General features: G+C 44.9%; 1 protein-coding gene across 4 annotated transcripts in view; it reads left to right on the top strand.

Moving 5' to 3' along the window:
* Window positions 1-2,693: 2,693 nt before the first annotated feature.
* SPDEF (SAM pointed domain containing ETS transcription factor) overlaps window positions 2,694-19,597 on the top strand; it is a 53,410-nt gene continuing 36,506 nt past the window's right edge. For 3 of the 4 annotated variants that reach the window (XM_027876541.1, XM_027876539.1, XM_027876538.1), the window contains exon 1: window positions 3,045-3,120. The gene's annotated coding sequence lies outside the window, so the exon portion shown is untranslated. Of the gene's footprint in view, window positions 3,121-19,597 lie in introns of all 4 variants that reach the window. The other variant, XM_027876542.1, reaches the window with a different exon arrangement.

The raw sequence follows: 19,597 nt of genomic DNA, 5'->3' as shown, positions 1-19,597 counted from the left end.
GCAAGTTTCAAATGAATTCAATTCAACTGATTGAACATTTTTTTTTTTTAAAGGACTTGTGTGTCAATGGGCAGCTAGGTGGCGCAGTGAATAGAACGCTGGGCCTGGAGTCAAGAAGACTCATCTTCCTGAGTTCAAATGTGACTCTCAAATACTTCCTAGTTGTGTGAACCTGGGCAGGTTACTTCACCCTGTTTGCCTCAGTTTCCTCATCTGTCAAATGATCTGGAGGAGGAAATGGCAAACCACTCCAGTACCTTTGCCAAGAAAACCCCAAATGGGGTCACTAAGAGTCAGACAAGACTGAAACAACTGAACAACAACACAGACACTAGATGGTACCTATAATGTGCCAGGCACTGTGCTAAGCACTTTACAAATATTATCTCATTTGATCCTCATAATAACCCTGTAAGGTAGATGCTATCGTGGTCCCAACTTTACAGGTGGTAAAACCGAGGCAGAATGGGGCTAAGTGACTTCCCCAGGTTACGTGTCTAGTAAGTGTTTGAAGCAGGATTTTGAACTCAAGTCATCCTGACTCCAGGGCCAGCAATCTATCATCCCCTGCACCTCGATGCTTGTCAAGTGCCTTCTGTGTGTTTAGCCCTGTGCTAGGTTGCAGAGCAGCAGAAGTTAGTGCCCTCAGGGAGTTTGTATTTGGTGGGGAAAAGGCCCATGCACATAAGGGACGTCAGGAGAGAACAATTAAGAGCTAAACTGTATATGGGCTCCTTCCCCGATGTAGCTGCAGAATACAATGTCAATGGACAGACAGCTGGACACAAGAGAGGGCGAGGAAAGCTGGGCAGTGTTCATAGGGTGAATTCCCCTTCCTTCTCCCTGGTTTGCCCTTTCCGAGGGGGAGGACCTTTGGCTATGACTCCAAACTTAGGCAAGTATAGTGGAAAGAAGATTTAATTCATTGCTTTTCAATACAACAAACATTTATTAAGAAAGTGCCATGTAGGAGGCACTGTACATACATAGATGTGACATGGGCCCTGCCCTCAAGGAGCTTTTGTTCTAATGGGGAATTTGAAGTCTATTGGACTTGAAGACAGAAGAAAGGGGTTTGAAGCAGGTCAGAGTTGAACTGGATGATTTCTGAGGTCTCTCCCAACTCTGAGATTCTATAAATCTCATTGCCTCCCGCCATTTTGCTGTTTACTAGCTATGTGAATTTGAGCAAGTCACTTAAGATTACTCTCTCTGAGCCTCAGTTTTATCATCTGTATAATGGAGATTATTGTTGTTCAATCATTTTTCAGTTGTGTTGGCTCTTTATGACCCCATTTGGGATTTTCTTGGCAGAGATACTGGAGTAGTTTGCCATTTCCTTTGCAAGCTCATTTGACAGATGAGGAAACTGAGGCAAATAGAGTGAAGTGACTTGCCCAGGATCCCACAGCTAGCAAGTGTGTGAGGCCAGATTTGAACTCAGGAAGATGAGTCTTCCTGACTCCAGGCTTGGTACTCTATCTACTGCACCACCTAGCTGGGAAATATTTAATAAAATAAATAAAAATACAATAGAATATAGATAATGTTAAATTTTGTTTTTCTAATTCAATATGCAGCCTGCAGGGATCCTTACATACAGTTTAGTGCTCCCTACACCTACCTTCTACACTTTTCTATTTGAGTTTGATACCATTGGTACAGAAGATAGTTCATTAGACTTGTAATCAGGCAGATCTGAGTTCAAATCCAGCCTCAGCCACTTATTTTCTGACTCTAAGCTAGTCGTGTAACTGCTCTGGACCTCAATTTTCTCATCTATAAAATGATGGGGTTAGATTTGATGACTTTTGAAGTCCCTTCCAGTTTAGAATCTGTGATGCCATGAAATGAGGAGATGTATATGAAATGGATTTGTGAACTTGAACGTGCTATAGAGACTTTGGCTATTATTAATATCTTTTTAAGGGAGGGAAGAGAAGAGAGAGAGACTTTTGTTGTTCGTTTGTTTCAGTCTTGTCTGACCCTTCATGATCTCATCTAGGGTTTTGCTGGCAAAAATACTGGAATGGTTTGCCATTTCCTCCTCCAGTGGATCCATTTTGCCAGGCAATCGGAGGTTAAGTGACTTGTCCAGGGTCACACAGCTAGTAAATGCCTGAGGCTGGATTTGAACTCAGTTCTTCCTGACTCTAGGCCTAGTGCTCTCTATCACTGAGCCACTGGCTGCCTCAAGAGATGGATTAGGAAGTATATATTAAACACCTACTGTATGTCCAAGACCGTGCTAGGAGACAGAAAATAACCACCATTTTAAAATTCTTCTTTGTTCTGGGCACTGGAAATGGGACATTTAGATAGAGGCATGGTAGCTACCCCAGATAGCTGACAGTCTTCTGATAGGGGATGAGGCACCAACTATAATATTCAGCATCACATGATAAGCATATTAGAGAGGGCCTAGCACATCCCACTGTGATGTCTGAGGGCTAAGAAATGTGACCTCAGGAATACGTCTTGCCCTCTGGGTCCTTGGAACCTTGCTGGCTGTTTCGGAAAAGCTTCCTGGATTAAGTTTTGGGGGAGGAAGGAAGAATCCAGCCCTGCAAGGGTTAAGACTCCAAGCTATCTCTGTGGTCTGAGGTAAGCAGGGAGAGTATTTGTTCAGGTAAATAAGGAAGGATTACTTATAATGGGAAATCAGGCTCTGACCCAACACTTCATCTCCCGGCTCTGCTGACTTCCTTCCAATACATACCTGCACACCACCCTCTCCCGAGCTGCCCCGACAGCTCCGTCCCCCAAGCTGGGCACTTCTCCCCTTCCACCCCCCGGGGGCTGGGCATAGCCACAGCCCTGGAAGGTGGCACTGGACAGGGGGCAGGTGGCACCCTGAGGACAGCATTGCCTTTAGTCAGAACACCTGTCTCCCCTTCCTTTCTGCTACCCAATCTTGGGTACCGCATATAGGGTGGCATTGCCCACCGTGCCACGCCCCATCACTGCCTTTGCCTCCTGCCTTGTCCCCCCTATTCCCAGTTTGCTCTCCTAATGCCTGGCTGAAACAATCCAGCACCTACAGCTGCCCTCACCTCTTCCTTGCCTCTGGGATTGGTGCTGCTGCTCCTGAGTCCTCCCTGGACACGGGACATCTAACGGGTAAGTCTGGCACAAAATGACACAGGTCACTTTGCCCTTGGTTCTTCTCCTGGGCTGCTGACTCTGCTTCTCTGGGGGTCCTAGGAGTGAGGTAGGGAGTGGGGTTGATTCCTGGAGGACCCCAGAACATGGATGTAATTTATTCTGAATTTTCCATCTTAACTTCTGGGATTCACCCTTGGGGTTTGGAACCTCGTTCCCTAATCTTCTGGGGGCCATGCCCACCTGTCTGTCTCTGCTACTCCCACTGTCCAATGCCAGGTGCAGAGAACAGGAAAAACTGCTAGAAGACACAGTCCCCAATAGCATGAACGTGGCAAGTGTCTGATGCCATCCACACTTGGCATGGTCCTGGTGGAGGAGGGGAATCCCCTTGCTTTCCCTCACTCTTCCCCTGCACAGTGCTCTCTCCTGGCTTTTCACCCTCTGGGCTTGGGCAGGGGTCAGTTTAGGGAAGTGTCTTGGGCCCAGTGAACCCCCTAATGTATGGCTGTTGGTGCTCGTACAGCAAAACACAATCCTCCTGCTGCCGGGGTATCCCAATGCCCTCTTTCTGTGCTCAGAACATCCCTCTGAGGTCAGAGCTTGGGGGACGGTTAACCCCACATGAAGGGGTTCCAAAGTCTGGGGCTCCACATACATTTGTACTTCTCATTCCTCAGTGGCCATAGCTTAGAGCTGGACAGAGGGGAAAAAAGAACACCGACGGTCCAGGATCCAGCCATGGCAAAGGGACCCAGCTGGGAAAAAGCAGGGGCATGGAGGCAGGAGAGTGGGGAGTTGGGGTGGGGACAGAGGACTAAGGCAGCATGGACATAGAAGGCAGTTGAGGAACAGCTGCAGGGTAAACTGCTTTGCCATGTGGGGTTGTGGGCATAGCAGAAAAAAGGTGGAGTCTGCGTGCCAGTGAGGACTGTCTGTACATTTTACTAGGCATTTGCATACAGAGGGTTTGGTGAAGGATTTTACCCCCACCCCCACCCCTTCTTCAAAGCTTAACTTTTTTTTAAAATTCCAAGATTTGCAAGATATATCCCCAGGGGGAGTGGAAGGATTGTAGAACATTGGGGTGGGGGTGGAAAAGGAGGAGGAGGAGGAGGAGGAGGAAGAGAAGGAGATGGGGGCGGTAGAGAAATAGCTAAGGGGAGAGAAGGCAGGAGAAAGGATGAGATTTTTCTAGGAACTGAAGTTGGGGTGGTGACAGGAATGGTTGAGAAAGGTGGCCAGAGGGGCAAGAGAATAGGAAAGAAAGATAAGATTGGAGAAGGAGAGGAGGAAAGGAGTAAAAGAAGGCAAGAAAAGGAAGGAAAAAAGAAGGATGAGAGAGGAAAAGAAGAGGAGAAAGGAGGGGAAGCTGAAACTATATCTTATTTATATTTCTGGTGTCTGGCACATAGTAGGTGCTTAAGTGTCTGTTGAATTGAATCCCCAAGGGAAGAGTGTAGGGGTGAAGGATGGACTTAGCAAAGAAAGGGCAAGAGTCAGGGTGAAGAGGCTGGAACCAGTTGCTCTTCTGGGACATGGCCAAAGAGATAAATTAATGGAGTCTTGAGGGAATCCTGCCTTGGGTTGGGGGTCAGTCCTTATCTTCAGAGATCCCAGGTAAGAGAATGATGGTGGAGCTGGGCAGAAGATTTCTCTCACTCAGAGTCAAACTCAATAAATAAATGCCTTGCAGCTTCCTACCTTAGGTTCTGACCTCCCAAGCCACCCCACCCCACCCCACTCCACCCCCCTCAACTCACGTCCTTTCTCTTATTTCTTAGTTCCATGGCCCTGGCTGGGCCTTTGCTCTCATTTCCTGCTGTGCCCCCAATAAACCTTTTTCTATCACCTCCCAATAAACCCCAGCTCTCCAGCACCAGCTGCCCGCTGAGTAACAAAGCAAATAGGCTAGCACAGAACTATCCCTAGTCTGGAAGAGATAAATCTTATATGGACCCTAGGGCCTGCCACCCTCTCCAGCCTAGCCTGCCCACCTCAGAATGTCAGGGAGGAGAGAACAATTGTGGGACAGGCCACAGGCTTGCATCGGTGACTAGAGGGGTGGGACCTTGGTCTGGGCCCAACCCCCCTCGACCTTCTCTCCTAATCAGGCCTAAACACCCAGATTTCAGTGGAGAGTTCTACTTTCTAGGCACCCCGGGGAGGTGAAAGAAGGGAGACCAGGAGAGATCTCTAGGTCTGGGATTCAGATTCGGTGCAGATTTCCCTGCCCAGGGTTTACAGTTCAGTCAATTAACGAACAAGTATTTCAAATTTTTGTTGAGGTCTTTCTATTCTGTGGTAGGCACTCTAGGGGATGGATGCTAAAGCACTGGCCTTGGAATAAAGAGTTGACTCCGTTTCAAGTCTTGATTCTGACATTTATTACTTATGTGGCCACTTAACCTCGATAGGACTCAGTTTCCTTATCTGTAAAATTAGGGCGTTGGACTAGATCAGTGGTGTTGAACTTAAATAGAAACAGGAGCCACTAATACACACATAAAGATCCCTGTGAGCTGCATATTGACTTAGTTTTTAAAATATGATGTTATCTATGGTTTATTGTATTTTTATTTATTTTTAAGAAATATTTCCCGATTATGTTTTAATCTGGTTCCAGTAGCACTTGGGAGTATTGTGGCCTGTTGTGGGCTTGACATTTCTGGAGTAGGTGAACTCTAAGTCCTCTTCCAGGTGGTGCCATAGTGCATAGAGCTCCAGGCCTGGAGTCAGAAAGACTCCTCTTCATAAGTTCAAATCTGGTCTCAGACACTTACTAACTGTGTGACTCTGGACAAGTCACTGAACCTTGTGTGTCTCAGTTTCCTCATCTGGAAAATGAGCTACAGAAGGAAATGGCAAACCACTCTAGTACCTTTACCAAGAATGGGGTCATGAAGTAGTGGTCATAGTGGATAAAGTGCTGGGCCCGGAGTCAGGAAGAGCTGAGTTCAAATCAGCCTCAGATAGTAACTGTGTGATCCTAGGCAAGTCATTTAACCCTGTCTGCCTCAGTTTCCTCATCTGTAAAATGATCTGGAGAAGGAAATGCAAACTACTCCAGTATCTTTGCCAAGAATACCCCCAAAATGGGGTCATGAAATAGGGTCAGGAATGGGTCATAATGGATAGAGTGCTAGGCTTGGAGTCAGGAAGACCTGAGTTCAAATTCACCTCAGATGTGTACTAGCTATGTGACCCTGGGTAGGTTGCTTAACCCTGTTTGCCTCGGTTTTCTCATCTGTAAAATGGGGGTAATAATAGCACCCATCTCCCAGGGTTGTTGGGGAAATCAAATGAAATAATATTTGTAAAGTGCTTAGCATAATGCCTGGCACATAATAGGTGCCATATAAATGTTTTTTCCCTTCCCTAAATCTGTGTTTCTTCAAGCCTCAGTTTTCTCAGCTGTAAAACCTACTTGGTAATAAAGTTACTGCACCGGATCATAGATTGAGAGCTAAAAGGGACTTTTAAAAGATCATATAGTCCAATTCCTTCATTTTAGTACCAAAGAAACTGAGTCTCAGAGAGGTTAAGAGCTTTGCCCAAGGTCACACAGCTAGCAAGTGGCCAAGCTGAGATTTGAACACAGGTCCATCCAGGATTCTTATAGGTTTGTGAGGCTCAAATGTGAGGCTCAGACACTTACTAGCTTTGTGACCCTGGACAAGTCCCTTAACCCTGTTTGCCTCAGTTTCCTCATCTGTCAAATGAGCTGGAGAAGGAAACGTCAAGCCACTTTGACATCTTTGCCAAGAAAAACCCCAAAATTGTGTCATAAAAAGACTGAACAACATTTAATAGCATAACATTTTGTGACATGGCCGACAATGGAACATTCTTTACTTGACTCCATATATTTGTTATGAGGGTTTTCTTTTTCCTTTTTTAATTGGGAGGAAGAGAGAGATAAGACGAAGGGAAATAAGTGCTTGTTAATTGAAAAACTTTAATTTCTTTAAAAAAAAAAAGGATTCAGGGGCAGCTAGGGGGCACAGTGGATAGAGCACCGACCCTGAAGTCAGGAGGACCTGAGTTCAAATCCGGCCTCAGACCAAACACTTGACACTAGCTGTGTGACCCTGGGCAAGTCACTTAACCCCACTGCCTAGCCAAAAAAAAATGTGTCAAGCACTTTGCAAACTTTAAAGTGTTCTCTCTCTGTATGTATGTATGCATGTATCTGTGCCATTGGTAATTATTACAAGAGTGTCTAAAGAAGATACTCAAAGGCCACCTCCTTCACCAATCTGTTCCTGACCTTTTCCCCCAGCTGTAAGTGCCTCCCCTTACCTCAAAATTTATTGTTGAACATTGTCATTTTTCAGTTATATCTGACTCTTTGTGACCTCGTTTTTGGGGTATTCTTGGCAGAGATACTGGAGTGGTTTGCCATTCCCTTCTCCAGCTCATTTTATAGATGAGGAAATTGAGGCAAACAGGATTAAGAGATTCATCCAGGGTCACACAGCTAGTAAGTGTCTGAGGCCGGATTAGAACTCACAAAAATGAGTATTCCTGCCTCCAGGTCTGGTACTCTACCCACTGCACCACCTAGCTGCCCATTCCCTCTAAATTATCTCATGTTAATTTTGTACATATTTCATGTCCACTTCTAACGTCCATGTTGTCAGCCCAGGTAGGACGTGAGTCTGGAGCTCAAATGAGCCTCTCTCTCAGCTTTGTGTGGGATTGGAAAATTATAGGAACCATTTCTAATTCAAAGACATTCACCTGCATTATTGGACTATTTAATTCTTATGATCATCATAACCCCAGTGTCTGGCACAATCCCTTAATTTTACAGATGAGGAAACTGAGTCTCATCCAGGTTAAGTGGATGCCAAATAATAAATGTCAGAGCCAGTAAGGCACCTAATAAATGCTGATTGATTAATCCTATAATCATAAGAGGATCAGAATTGGAAAGGACCAGAAAAACTACCTAATCCAACTCCTTTATTTAATGGAGAAGGAAGCTGAGGACCAGGGATGCTCAATTCACTGAACATCATGCAGTGAGACAGTGGCAGTTGGACTTAAAGTCCAGGTCTCCCACCCAAGGTCTCTTCTCCCATAATTACCTACCTTTCTATGATGCTTCTTTCATTGGTAACCAAATTCTGAATAGCCATAAGGATATGAGGCCAGTAGGTGGTACAGAGCGTAGAATGCTAGGCCTGGAACCAAGAAGACTCCAATTCCTGTGTTTAAATCCAGCCTCAGACACTTACTAGCTTTGTGACCCTGGACAAGTCACTTAACCCTGTTTGCCTCAGTTTCCTCATCTGTCAAATTACTGGAGAAGGAAATGTCAAGCCACTTTGACGTCTTTGCCAAGAAAAACCCCAAAGTTGTGTCATAAAAAGACTGAACAACATTTAATAGCTGTGTGACTTTAGGCAAGTTACTTACCACATCTGTGTTTATTTATTTATTTTTCGACAAGGCAATCAGAGTTAAGTGACTTGCCTAGGGTCACACAGCTAGTAAGTGCCAAGTGTCTGAAGCCAAACTTGAACTCATGACCTCCTGACTCCAGAGCCAGTGCTCTATCCACTGTGTCACCTAGCTGCCCCTATAATCTGTGTTTATAATCAGAAGATCTAGGAAGGGTTCAAGGAGGAAGTGGGACCTGAGCTGGGCAGGATTAGGATGGTCTGAGTGGGGGTTGGGGTCTTGGTGGGAGTTGGGGTGGGGGTCCAAAAGGGAGGAGAGGAACGGAGATCTGGTTTCTCTTTCCCCTCCCGGAGATTTAGCCATGGCAGCAGCCAGATAGGGTTAGATTTCTTTGCCCCAGCAGTACTCCATTCTGAGGCTAGACTCAACAGGAGCCCCTCAATTTTGTGTGGGGTTGTGGTGTCTGAGGTGCCTTTTATATTTCAGAGACATTCTCTATTCATTGGATCCCATTAGGGTTTGATGAAATCCACCCCACCCCTTCCTTCTACTGTGCACCAGCTGTGGAAAACCCGGGGACCAAGGCAGGTATTGGTCCAGCGCTGCCCTAGGGAGGACAGGAGCCATCGTGGGGATGAGAGGTGGAGGGTAGTCCTGGGTTGTCGGTCACCTGGCTCATCCTGGAGATGCTAGGGAGCAAATCACACTCTGTGCAAGGGACACCGAACTTTATTCATTTCCCTTGTCCTTTTCCCCTTCCCTATGGACTCCAGACCTATGGCCTCACCTATCTTCTCACCTGTTCCTCACCTGTCTCCTCCTGTCCCCTCCCCCTTTTACATGTGTCTCCTCACCCCAGCCCACTTCACCTGGGCTCTCACCTCACCTCTCTTGTCATCTCCCTAACCCTCACCTCCCCTGTCCCTCCATTCCTTCCTTCACACCTCCAGCTTCCTATCCTATAATCTCAATTTATCCCCCACCCCCAGCCTAGCTGCCAGTCAGGTGGAGCAGCCCTTCCCAAAGCAAACTTTACACAAGGAGACGTTGCCCTGGGCCCTTCCTGACATTTAAGGCAGTTCATTATCTAAACTAGTTTGCATATGTTTCTGCTCAGCCCTTGGGCAGCCCAACCCAGGTGATTCCTCCCCTCCCTGGGACCTGGGTCAGAGCCCAGAGTTTTTACCCCTATAGAGCCCCCGACTTCATTTCTCTGAACAACCTCTCATGGAGATTTGATGGGAGTCTGGGAAATGAGCTGTCTTGACTGTCCTTCCTCTGTTTTTCTTAGGCCAGAGGGAGGGGGAGTTTCCTTCTTCCTCCTGTGACCTCCCTTCTCCTGCTCTCCATGGGCTCAAATTTCCCCCCTTCCCAGGGAAACTCTTGCCAGGGAACTGTATGTGTCTATGGCGAAAAGACTCCTACACCACTGGAGAATATAGGATCTAGGTTATCCATCCCACCCCACCCCACCCCCTCACATCCCACCCCACCCCACCCCATCCCACCCCATCCCATCCCATCCTATCCTACCCCATCTCAGTTCTGCTTGGTCCCAGAGGGCAGGGCTAAGAATAGTGGAAAGTTAAGGAAAAGTAGATTACTGGCCTATGTAAAGAAAAACTATGTAACAATTAGAGCTATCCTTTTTGGGCTTGCTATAGAGGTCCTGTTCAGATATTGTTGCTGTTCAATCATTTCATTCATGTCCAACTCTTTGTGAGCTCATTTTGGGGTTTTCTTGGCAAAGACGCTGGAGTGGTTTGCCATTTCCTTCTCCGGCTCATTTTATAGATGAGGAAATGGAGACAAACGGGATTAAGTGACTCATCCAGGGTCACACAGCTAGTAAGTGTCTGGGGCTGGATTTGAACTCAGGAAGATGAGTCTTCCTGACTCCAGACCCGACACTCTAGCCACTGTTCCACTTAGCAGCCCCCACCTGTTCAGATATGAGTTAGACCATATGACTCCCAAGGTCCTTCCAACTCTGAAATTCTGTGACTCATGTTATGCTATCCCACGCCAGGCCATCCCATTTCATCTCATCCCCTCCCTACCATAATATTCCATTGATCAGTCTCCTCTTTTCTCTTCTACTTGCACAATGACTATACCCTAGTTCAGACCTTCCCCACCTCTTCTTCAATCGTTTCCCCTAATTCTATCTTTCAGCTCCTTCCATTTTGGTAAATGATCTGAGGGTGTTGGGGGGAGGGTCTAGAAGCTGAGGAAGAATGGAGAATTGGAGATAATGAAATCATGCTCGATTTGAGTCACAGGATTTGGTTCAAATCCTGGTGTTGCCATTTACCATTTATGTCACCGTGGGAAAGTGATGTCACCTCTATGGGCCTCCATTTCTCATCTGCAAAATGAAGGGGTTGTACTAGATTGCCTCTGTGGTTTCTTCTGGCCCTGTATCTGTAATCCTAATTCATGAGGCAGTCTGGTACGTGGGAAGAATTCTGGATTTGGAGGCAGAGGACCCGAGTTTGAAGACTGCCTCAGTTGTTTACTATGGGACCCTGGGATATGTTGCACATGTTTTTTGCTCAGCCCTTGGGCCCCCCAGGACACCTTCCTGTGTGCTAGTGATTCAACTCTCTAGAGCGTAGTTCCTTATCTGGGGAAGAGAGAGAGAGAGAGAGGGAGAGAGAGAGAGACAGAGAGAGAGAGAGGGAGAGAGAGAGAGAGAGGGGGAGGGAGGGGGGGAGAGAGGGAGAGAGAGGGAGGGAGAGAGAGAGGGAGAGAGAGAGAGGGGCGGGGCGTGGAGAGAGTCTTGGCTGTTCTCTACATCTCTACTTCTCCAAGTTTCTCCCTTCCTTCAAGCTGGGAAGACTCAGCACAGGTGGGACTTCCTCTTTAGAGCCCTCTCCTATCCCCCCAACTAGAAGGGATCCTTTCCTGCTCAATCTTTCCCGATGGCCCTCTATCCTTCTTCATTTTCCTCATGTGAATTCATTTTTAAATAAGACTTATTGTGTGCCTGGCTCATTCTACCCCCCCCATCCCATTAAATTGTAAACTTCTCAAGGGCAGTGACTGTGTGTCCTTTTTCCATCTTTTATCTCTCCCCCACAGCCTAACAGGGTGCCTCAAATAATCAGTCCTTGATGAATTAAATCCAATTCTAGACAATACCATTCCATCCTCACTTCAGGGAAGTCTCCTGCAATCAATTTTCTCATCCTCTTCCTTGTAATCACCTCAGGAATCTATTATTCTATAGGAAAGAGTCCTCCTTCTCCAGAAGCAGCTCACAACTCCTCCATGCCTTCAGAGATAGTCTTTGCATTTCTGATTCTGAGCCCAGCCTTCTGGGGATGAGCCCCTCTGAATCTAGCTAGTCTGGTCATTGGATGACAAGACACATGCGTCACCAGACCCCTCCTCACAGCAAACTCAGGTCACAGACACATCAAGATGTGATAATGGAATGGACTTTGGTAGAGGAAAAATAAGTAAGCAATAAAATCATTTAAAAAAATGGGCAGCTAGGTGGCACAGTGCCGGGACTGGAGTCAGGAAGACTCATCTTCCTGAGTTCAAATCTGGCTTCAAACACTTACTAGCTAGGTGACCCTGGGCAAGTCACTTCACCTTCTTTGCCTCAGTTTCCTCAGCTGTAAAATGATCTGGAGGGGGAAATGGCAAGCCACTACATTGTCTTTGCCAAGACAATCCCGAATGGGGTCACAAAGAGTCGGACACGACTGAAAAACAACTGAATGAATGATTTCCCATGTGTAAAATGAGGGAGTTGGATTAGATCATATCCAAGGCTCCTTCTGGTTCTATGCTGATGATCCTTTGATCTCCTCCAAAGCTGAGATTCTATGATTCCTTCATTTGATATTCACAAAACCCTCTTGGAGGTAGCTGTAGAACAGCAGCTTCTCAGCAGAGTTGAGACTCAAGGACACCGTTCTGCTAGGCCTTGGGTCCATTACGGTGGAGCCTGTACTCTTTCTTTTCTTAGTTAAATTCCTGGAAGAAGCTGTCTACACTCACTGCTTCCACTTCTCCATTCAATCACTACTCAGCCGTCAATAGATTTGGTCGATTTGCAATTTGCCTTCTGACCTCCTCACTCAACTGACGCTTCTTTCTCACAAATTACCAAAGATCTCTTAATGGCCAAATCTGATGGGTTTAGTTCCTCATTCTTCTCAACCAGTTTGCTCCGTTGGACACCCTGGACCACCATCTCATCCTGGATATGCTCCCCTCTCAAGAGTTTCGTGGTACTTTTCTCCAATCAATTGTCAGATGTTATTTTGACCACCACAATATCTCTTACATATATTCCTTCCTTCCCACTGAGCTGCTTTGTTGTTGTTCAGTCATTTTCAGTCATACCTGACTCTTTGTGACCCCATCTGGGGTTTTCTATGCCCTAAGCCCTGCTGCTCTTCTATCTGACTGCCCTCAGTCAATGATCTCTTCAGTCCCATTAGTTTAATTGTGATCTGTATGCCAGGGACTCCCATTTCTATATCTCTGGTCCCAGTTTCTCCTGAGTTGAATCAATACTAGCAATACTGCTTCAACTATTGCCTATTGTACTGGATATTTTAGAGATATCTTAAACTCAGCATGTCTGAAACAGACCTCAAACCTACACCCTTCCAAACTTCTCTATTTCTGTTGAAGGCACCACCAGCCTTGCAGTCTCCAAGGTTCATAATCTTGGCATTATTCTTAACTCCTCATTCTCTCACTTCATATATACAATCACTTACCAGATCTTGCCATTTTTACCTCCACATCACTCGCATCTGACATTTTCTCTCTACTTACATTGCCACCTCTTTAGTTCAGACCCTTACCGCCTCTCAACTAAATTATTGTAATGGCCTTCCAATTGTTCTTCCTGCCTCAAGTCCCTTCCCTTTTCAGTCCATCCTCCTCATGGCTGCCAATGTGATTTTCCATAAGTGCAGATCTGTCCATGTCATTCTTCTACTCAATAATCTTCCATGGCTCCCTATTATTTCTAGGATCAAATATAAACTCCTCTGCTTAGATTTAAAAACCCTTGACAACTTTGCCTCAACCTATCTTTCCAGCCTCATTGGATATCATTCAGCTTCCCACATTCTTGTCGTTGTTCAGTCATTTCTCAGTTGTGCCCAACTCTTCGTGATGCCGCTTAGTGTTTTCTTGGCAAAGATACTGGGGTGGTTTGCCCTTTCCTCCTCTAGCTCATTATACATATGAGGAAACTGGGGCAAAGAGGGTGAAGTGACGTGCCCAGGGTCACACAGCTAGTAAGTATCTGAGGCCAGATTTGAAGTCAGAAAGGTGAGTCCTCCTGACTCCAGACCTGATGCTCTATCCACTGTGCCACCTGGCTAGATTAGTCAAACTAGCCTTCTCTCTGTTCCTCACACATGACTTTTCATATATCCTCTACATGCCTTTGCAATGGATGTCTGTCATACCTGGAAAGAGTTACCTCATCACCTACTCCTAGTAAAAGCTCTTTCTTCCTTCAATATGCAACTCAAGCACGAATTTACCCATGATTCCTTTCCTGATTCTTCAATTGCTAGTGCCTTGCCTCCCAAATGATCTTGTATTTAACTAATCTTTATTTATTTATTTGTATTGGCTAACTTTATATTTATTCTATGTAGACATAATATATTGTTGTTATTGAGTTATTTCAGTCACGTCCAACTTTGTGTGACCCCTACTGGGGTTTTCTTGGCAAAGATACTAGAGTGGTTTGCCATTTTCTTCTCCTGTTCATTTTATAGATGAGGAAACTGAGAAGAATAGAGTACATGACTTGCCCAGGGTCACACAGCCAGCGAGTGTCTGAGGCAAGATTTGAACTCAGGTCTTCCTGACTCCAGGCCTGGCACTCTATCCATTGTGCCATCTAGCTTCCCATAGACATAATATACACACATGACTCATCACATGATACATATATGTCACACGCATATGTTGCATAAGTTATATTATGTAATATATTGTATGCCATGTAATGATTTATTATATGCTTTATGTGTGTATGTCCATGTTGTCTCCCCCATTTGAATGAAAGCTCTTTGTTTCATTCATTGCATTTTTATCCCAAGGACATATCACAATACCTGGCACATAATAGGCTCTTAATAAATACTTGTTGATTGATCAGTTGATTGATTGTTCCAGATATGAGGCAGAGAAATATTTCATACATTCACACTCACAGAAACAAACTTTAAGTGAAATACAGACCTTGGCCTTGTGGAGTTTACAGTTCACTGGGCATATAGAGCCAAACACCTGTGGAAAGGCTTCCCTTCTTTCAGTGTCCAGCCTAATAGTCACCTCTCCCCCAAAGCCTCTCCTGACTCTGCCTCCTCAAATCTTTCCATGACTCTCTTTGGCTTTCCTTTGCCCTTAGGATCCCACAGACTCCTAGGGTCACACACCTAGAGTTGGAAGGGACCTCAGAAGTCATCTCGTCCAACCTCCTTGTATTTTAGAGATAAGGAAACTGGAGTGTGGAAAAGTTAAGTGATTTGCCCAAGGTCACGTGGTTGTGTCAGAGGAAGCACTTGAATCCAGATCCTCTGAAACTCAAGCCAGTGCTCTCTCCACTGTACCAGACTTAAAATATTCTAACTTTTATATTTGTCTTCTGTGCATGTCTTATCCCTCCTCCCAGTCTGACTAGATGGCAAGCTCCCTGAAAGCAAGGATTTTGCTGCCCAGGGAATTATACAGAATGGATGCTTATTAAGTACTTGTTCCCTTAAACTGAACTGAGGTGAACAACTGAATTGAAATCAACAACATTTGTACATAACAATAACAAAACCCAGGGGGAAATAGTATAAATGGAAGTCCATTATTCAAAATACAAAAATGCATAAAAATCAGCCTACTGAGGTACCCTCAGGACCTGTATAAATGTAACTACAGAATGCTACTCAAAGAAATACTGACCCAAATAGAAGAAAGGATATTCAGTGTTCATGGTTAGGCTGTGCCATAATCATAAAAATGGCAATACTATTTTAATTAATTTACAAACTTAGTAGTAAGAAGATCTCTGGACTTGGAGTCAAGAAGACCTAGTATTAGATCCAAGACAGCTATTAGCTCTATGACCCTGGACAAATCATTCTCTGTGCCTCAGTTTTCCCATATGTAAAACATAGTAAGCAATTAATAAATGTTTATTGCTTGATTGACTGACTGATTGTGAAATGAGGATTAAATGGCCTCTCAGGTTTTTCCCAATTCTAAGTCTATGAATCTAGAAACTCCAAAGGGGACACTTTATGGAGCTAGACAAAATAATAGCAAAATTCATTCAGTGAAACAAAAGTTCAGAATCTCAAGGGAAACAATGGGGGAAATAGGAATGGAGGGGCAGAACATAATTGAATTATATCCCTATGAATAAATAAATATTGATAACCCCACCCCAGCCCAGGATTCTGTCTTTGACAGTAGTTCTGAGGGCAGAAGGGTAGGGGTACCCTCCTTGAGTTCAGCCTCACAGATTAGAGATGGCCTTCAGATCCTCCTGACTTTCTCAAATGACCCACAGGTTAGGGATGAACATGGATCTATCACCTAAGAATTGATCTAAAGCCTTATTAAACCTCTTGGGATTTGCAGATAGTGTTATCTCTCCAGCACTGAAGCAGCAACAGACAATTACCTAGAGTGGAACATCCGGGGGCTCCAGGGAGGGGCTAGTGAACTTTTCTCTTCATAAATCTACACATTTTAAAATTTCTGTTTATTTATTTTTAGTTTTCAATTTTCACTTACACAAGATTTTGAGCTCCAAATTTTCTCCCCATCTCTCCCCTCCCCCCACCCCAAGGTGGCATACATTCTGATTACCTCTTCCCCCAATCTGCCCTCCCTTCTATCACCGCCCCCCCCATAATCAGCACATTTTTGAAGCCAGAAATTTTGCTCCAGGCACAGATTAAGTCCTATGTAGTCCAGTGAAGGCTTAATGACTCTGGTAGTCAGGAACATACAGGAGAGGCAGAATTCCCAGACCCAGAGGATGTAAATACTGCCTACTATACCACGTGATGAATCTTATAAGTTTCTTGACCCATTGGATGATGGAGGACTTCTTTTTATTGGTCCTAAAGGGGTCTCTTTCAAAATTTAAGAAGTTCCCCTTAGTTCCAATAACAACAATAATAGCTAGCGTTTCCAAAGTGCTTTTTATTAACCCCATTTTGCAGATGAGGAAACTGAGGCACAGAGTTTACGTGACTTGTCCAGGGTCACACAGATGGCAAATGTCTGAGACCGGATTTGAACTTGGGTCTTCCTGAGCCCATGTTCAGTGCTCTAACCACTGTGTAACCTAGTTTTAGCATTTAGGGATCAGGTCCCTGTATCCTCCATCCCCAAATATGCCTTTGGTGATGTTTCACATTTTGATCAACCAACAAGTATGTTTTGAGCACCTTCTGTGTATCCAGCTGTATTTCAGGTGCTAAGGGAGATTCAAAAAAGAATAAGATGTGGTCTTTAACCTGAAGAAGCTTACAATCTCTTTAGGGGAACAAGATATGTAAAGATGAACCACAGATAAATATAGTTAATGCTGTATTGTGTGGTACAGACTGCTTCTTGGTGCTATAGGAATATGGCACCACTTCAGGGTATTGATGGGGCAGCTAGGGGGTGCAGTGGATAGAGTGCTGGGCCTGAAGTCAGGAAGACTCATTTTCCCAAGTTCAAATTTGGCCTTAGACACTAGTTGTGTGACCCTGGGCAAGTCACTTAACCCTATTTGCCTCAGTTTCCTCATCTGTCAAATGAGCTGGAGAAGGAAATGGCAACCCACTCCAGTATCTTGGCTGAGAAAACCTCAAATGGAATCCTGCAGAGTTGAACATGACTGAAGGGACTAAACAAGAAGGGCATTGATGTAACACTCCAGGGCAGCAATTCATGTGGACTGGAATAGTCACAGAATACTTTGCAGAATCATAGACTCACAGAACACCAGAATTGAAATGCACATCAGGGGGCCATCTAATCCAATGCTTTCTTGAACAAGAATTCCCTCTAACGCATCTCTGCTAATTGGTCATCCAGTCATCTCTTGAAGACCTCTGGTGATGAGGAGCTCACCGCCTCCTGAGGCAGCCCATTTATGGAGGAGCTGGACCTTAAAGGTGTGGAGAGGAAATTAAAAACGAACAGCATGGCTAGGACGTGAGCAAAAGCCTGGTGGCCATATTGCTCATGGCAATGTCAAGGACAGGGAAGAGACAATTTGATTTGAGGCTATCTATTGTGATATAGTGAGTGATAAGTTTAGATAGCTAGGTTGGCATCAGATTGGGAAGAGGCTTTAAATGCCAGGCAAGAGGAGTGTGAATTTAGAAAGGAGCATGGTGCAGGGAAAACCATGTTAGATTTGGAGCTGGTGGCCCTGAATTTGAATCTTCCTTTTGCCATTTACCACCTATGGTACTTTGGATAAGTCACTTAATCTCTCTGAGCCTCAGTTTCCTCATCTATAAAATGAGAGAGTTGGACTAGATGACCTCTAAAATCCTTTCCAGCTTTAAATCTATAATATTGTGAACATACGAGCATAGGAACAATGAGTAGAAGCTGAGAGAGGCAGATACAGACGTGGTTGAATAAGCAGACACTCATTTATTTTGTGTTTAATGTGTGTCAGGCTTGATTTAAAGGAAAATAGCATGGCCCTACTTTCCAACCATCTTGAACTGCACCTCTGGCTCTGAGAGATGAGCTTTCACCTCATCTTTCTGGGAGCTCAGACCTCTGTGACACTTCCTGGGCATATCCTCACCATGTCCTGACCCAGTAGATACCTTCTTACTTCTTTACCCTCTTTTCCAGCCCCTCTTTATGTGTTGTCTTTCTCCATTTGAATATAAGCTCCTTGAGGGCAGGGATTGTCTTGCTTGGTTATATTTATATCATCAGCACTTAGCACAGTGCCTGGCATATGGCAAACATTTAATATATGCTCTCTCTATCAATCTATCTGTCTATCTATCTATCTATCGTCTGTCCAACAAATAATGCTGTCTAAAAATGGAATGGGCTACTGTAGGGGGTGATTGGTTCTCTTTCATTGTTGTTATCATTCAGTCACGTTCGACTCTTTGTGATCCCATTTGGGGTTGTCTTGGCAGAGATACTAGAGTGGTTCTGCCATTTCCTTCTCCAGCTCATTTTACAGATGAGGAAAAGGAAGCAAACCAGATTAAGTGACTTGCTCAGGGTCACACAGCTACTAAGCATCTGAGGTCAGATTTGAACTCTGGAAGAGGAGTCTTTCTGACTGTAGACATGGTGCTTTAACCACTGAGCCACAGGGTTGCCCATTCATTGGAGATCTTTTAAGTAAAGACTGGATGACCATTTGTCAGGAACTATGTTGTAGAAGAAATTACTGTCGAGGTGTTTGTTGGACTAGGTGTCCTTTGGGGATCCTTCCAGCTCTAAGACTATTTGATTGATAGAATCTTTGAATGTTAGGATCATCTAACACTCTCACTTAAAAGAAGAAGAAACAGAGACACACAAAGGAGAAATGACTATTTGAGGTCACACAGGAAGCAAGGGCTTGATGTAATAACAAACAGGGATCACTTGGTCATTGTGAACTGTGACCGTGTATTCTCTCAGCCCTCCCCCTTCCAGTCTAAAGATTTTCTGGGAATCTTTTCCGAATACTGAGGGAGAGAGAAGAGGAGAGCAGGGATAGGAGTTGTGAGAGAAACTGGGAAAAGAAATGGGAAGATCCGTCATTTGGGGAAGAAACCAATTAGCCTCAAATGAAATTGTGCCTAGTGCCTTTTCAGTGGCCACTGACCCTAACTCCATGGTTTGGGGGCTGAGCAGTCTTTCATAATGCCCCTCCTCCTTCTCCAGGGGCTGGATTAGGGCAATTGAAATAACCCTACATGGAAACAGACACAATCACCACATAGACCAGCCTTGAAGCTCAGTCTGGGATTGTGGATGGGACAGAAAGGCTTCCATATGGAGACTACCTTAAGGCTCCAACTGCTGGTCCCTTATCTCTGCAAAGTATCACATGTATTCACTGTGT

The sequence above is a fragment of the Vombatus ursinus genome, unplaced genomic scaffold (genome assembly GCF_900497805.2).
Source record: "Vombatus ursinus unplaced genomic scaffold, bare-nosed wombat genome assembly UNPS02014811.1, whole genome shotgun sequence".
In the NCBI taxonomy this organism is placed as follows: Eukaryota; Metazoa; Chordata; class Mammalia; order Diprotodontia; family Vombatidae; genus Vombatus; species Vombatus ursinus.
Note: the sequence above shows the minus strand (reverse complement) of the source record. Positions and strands in the feature narration are given on the sequence as shown.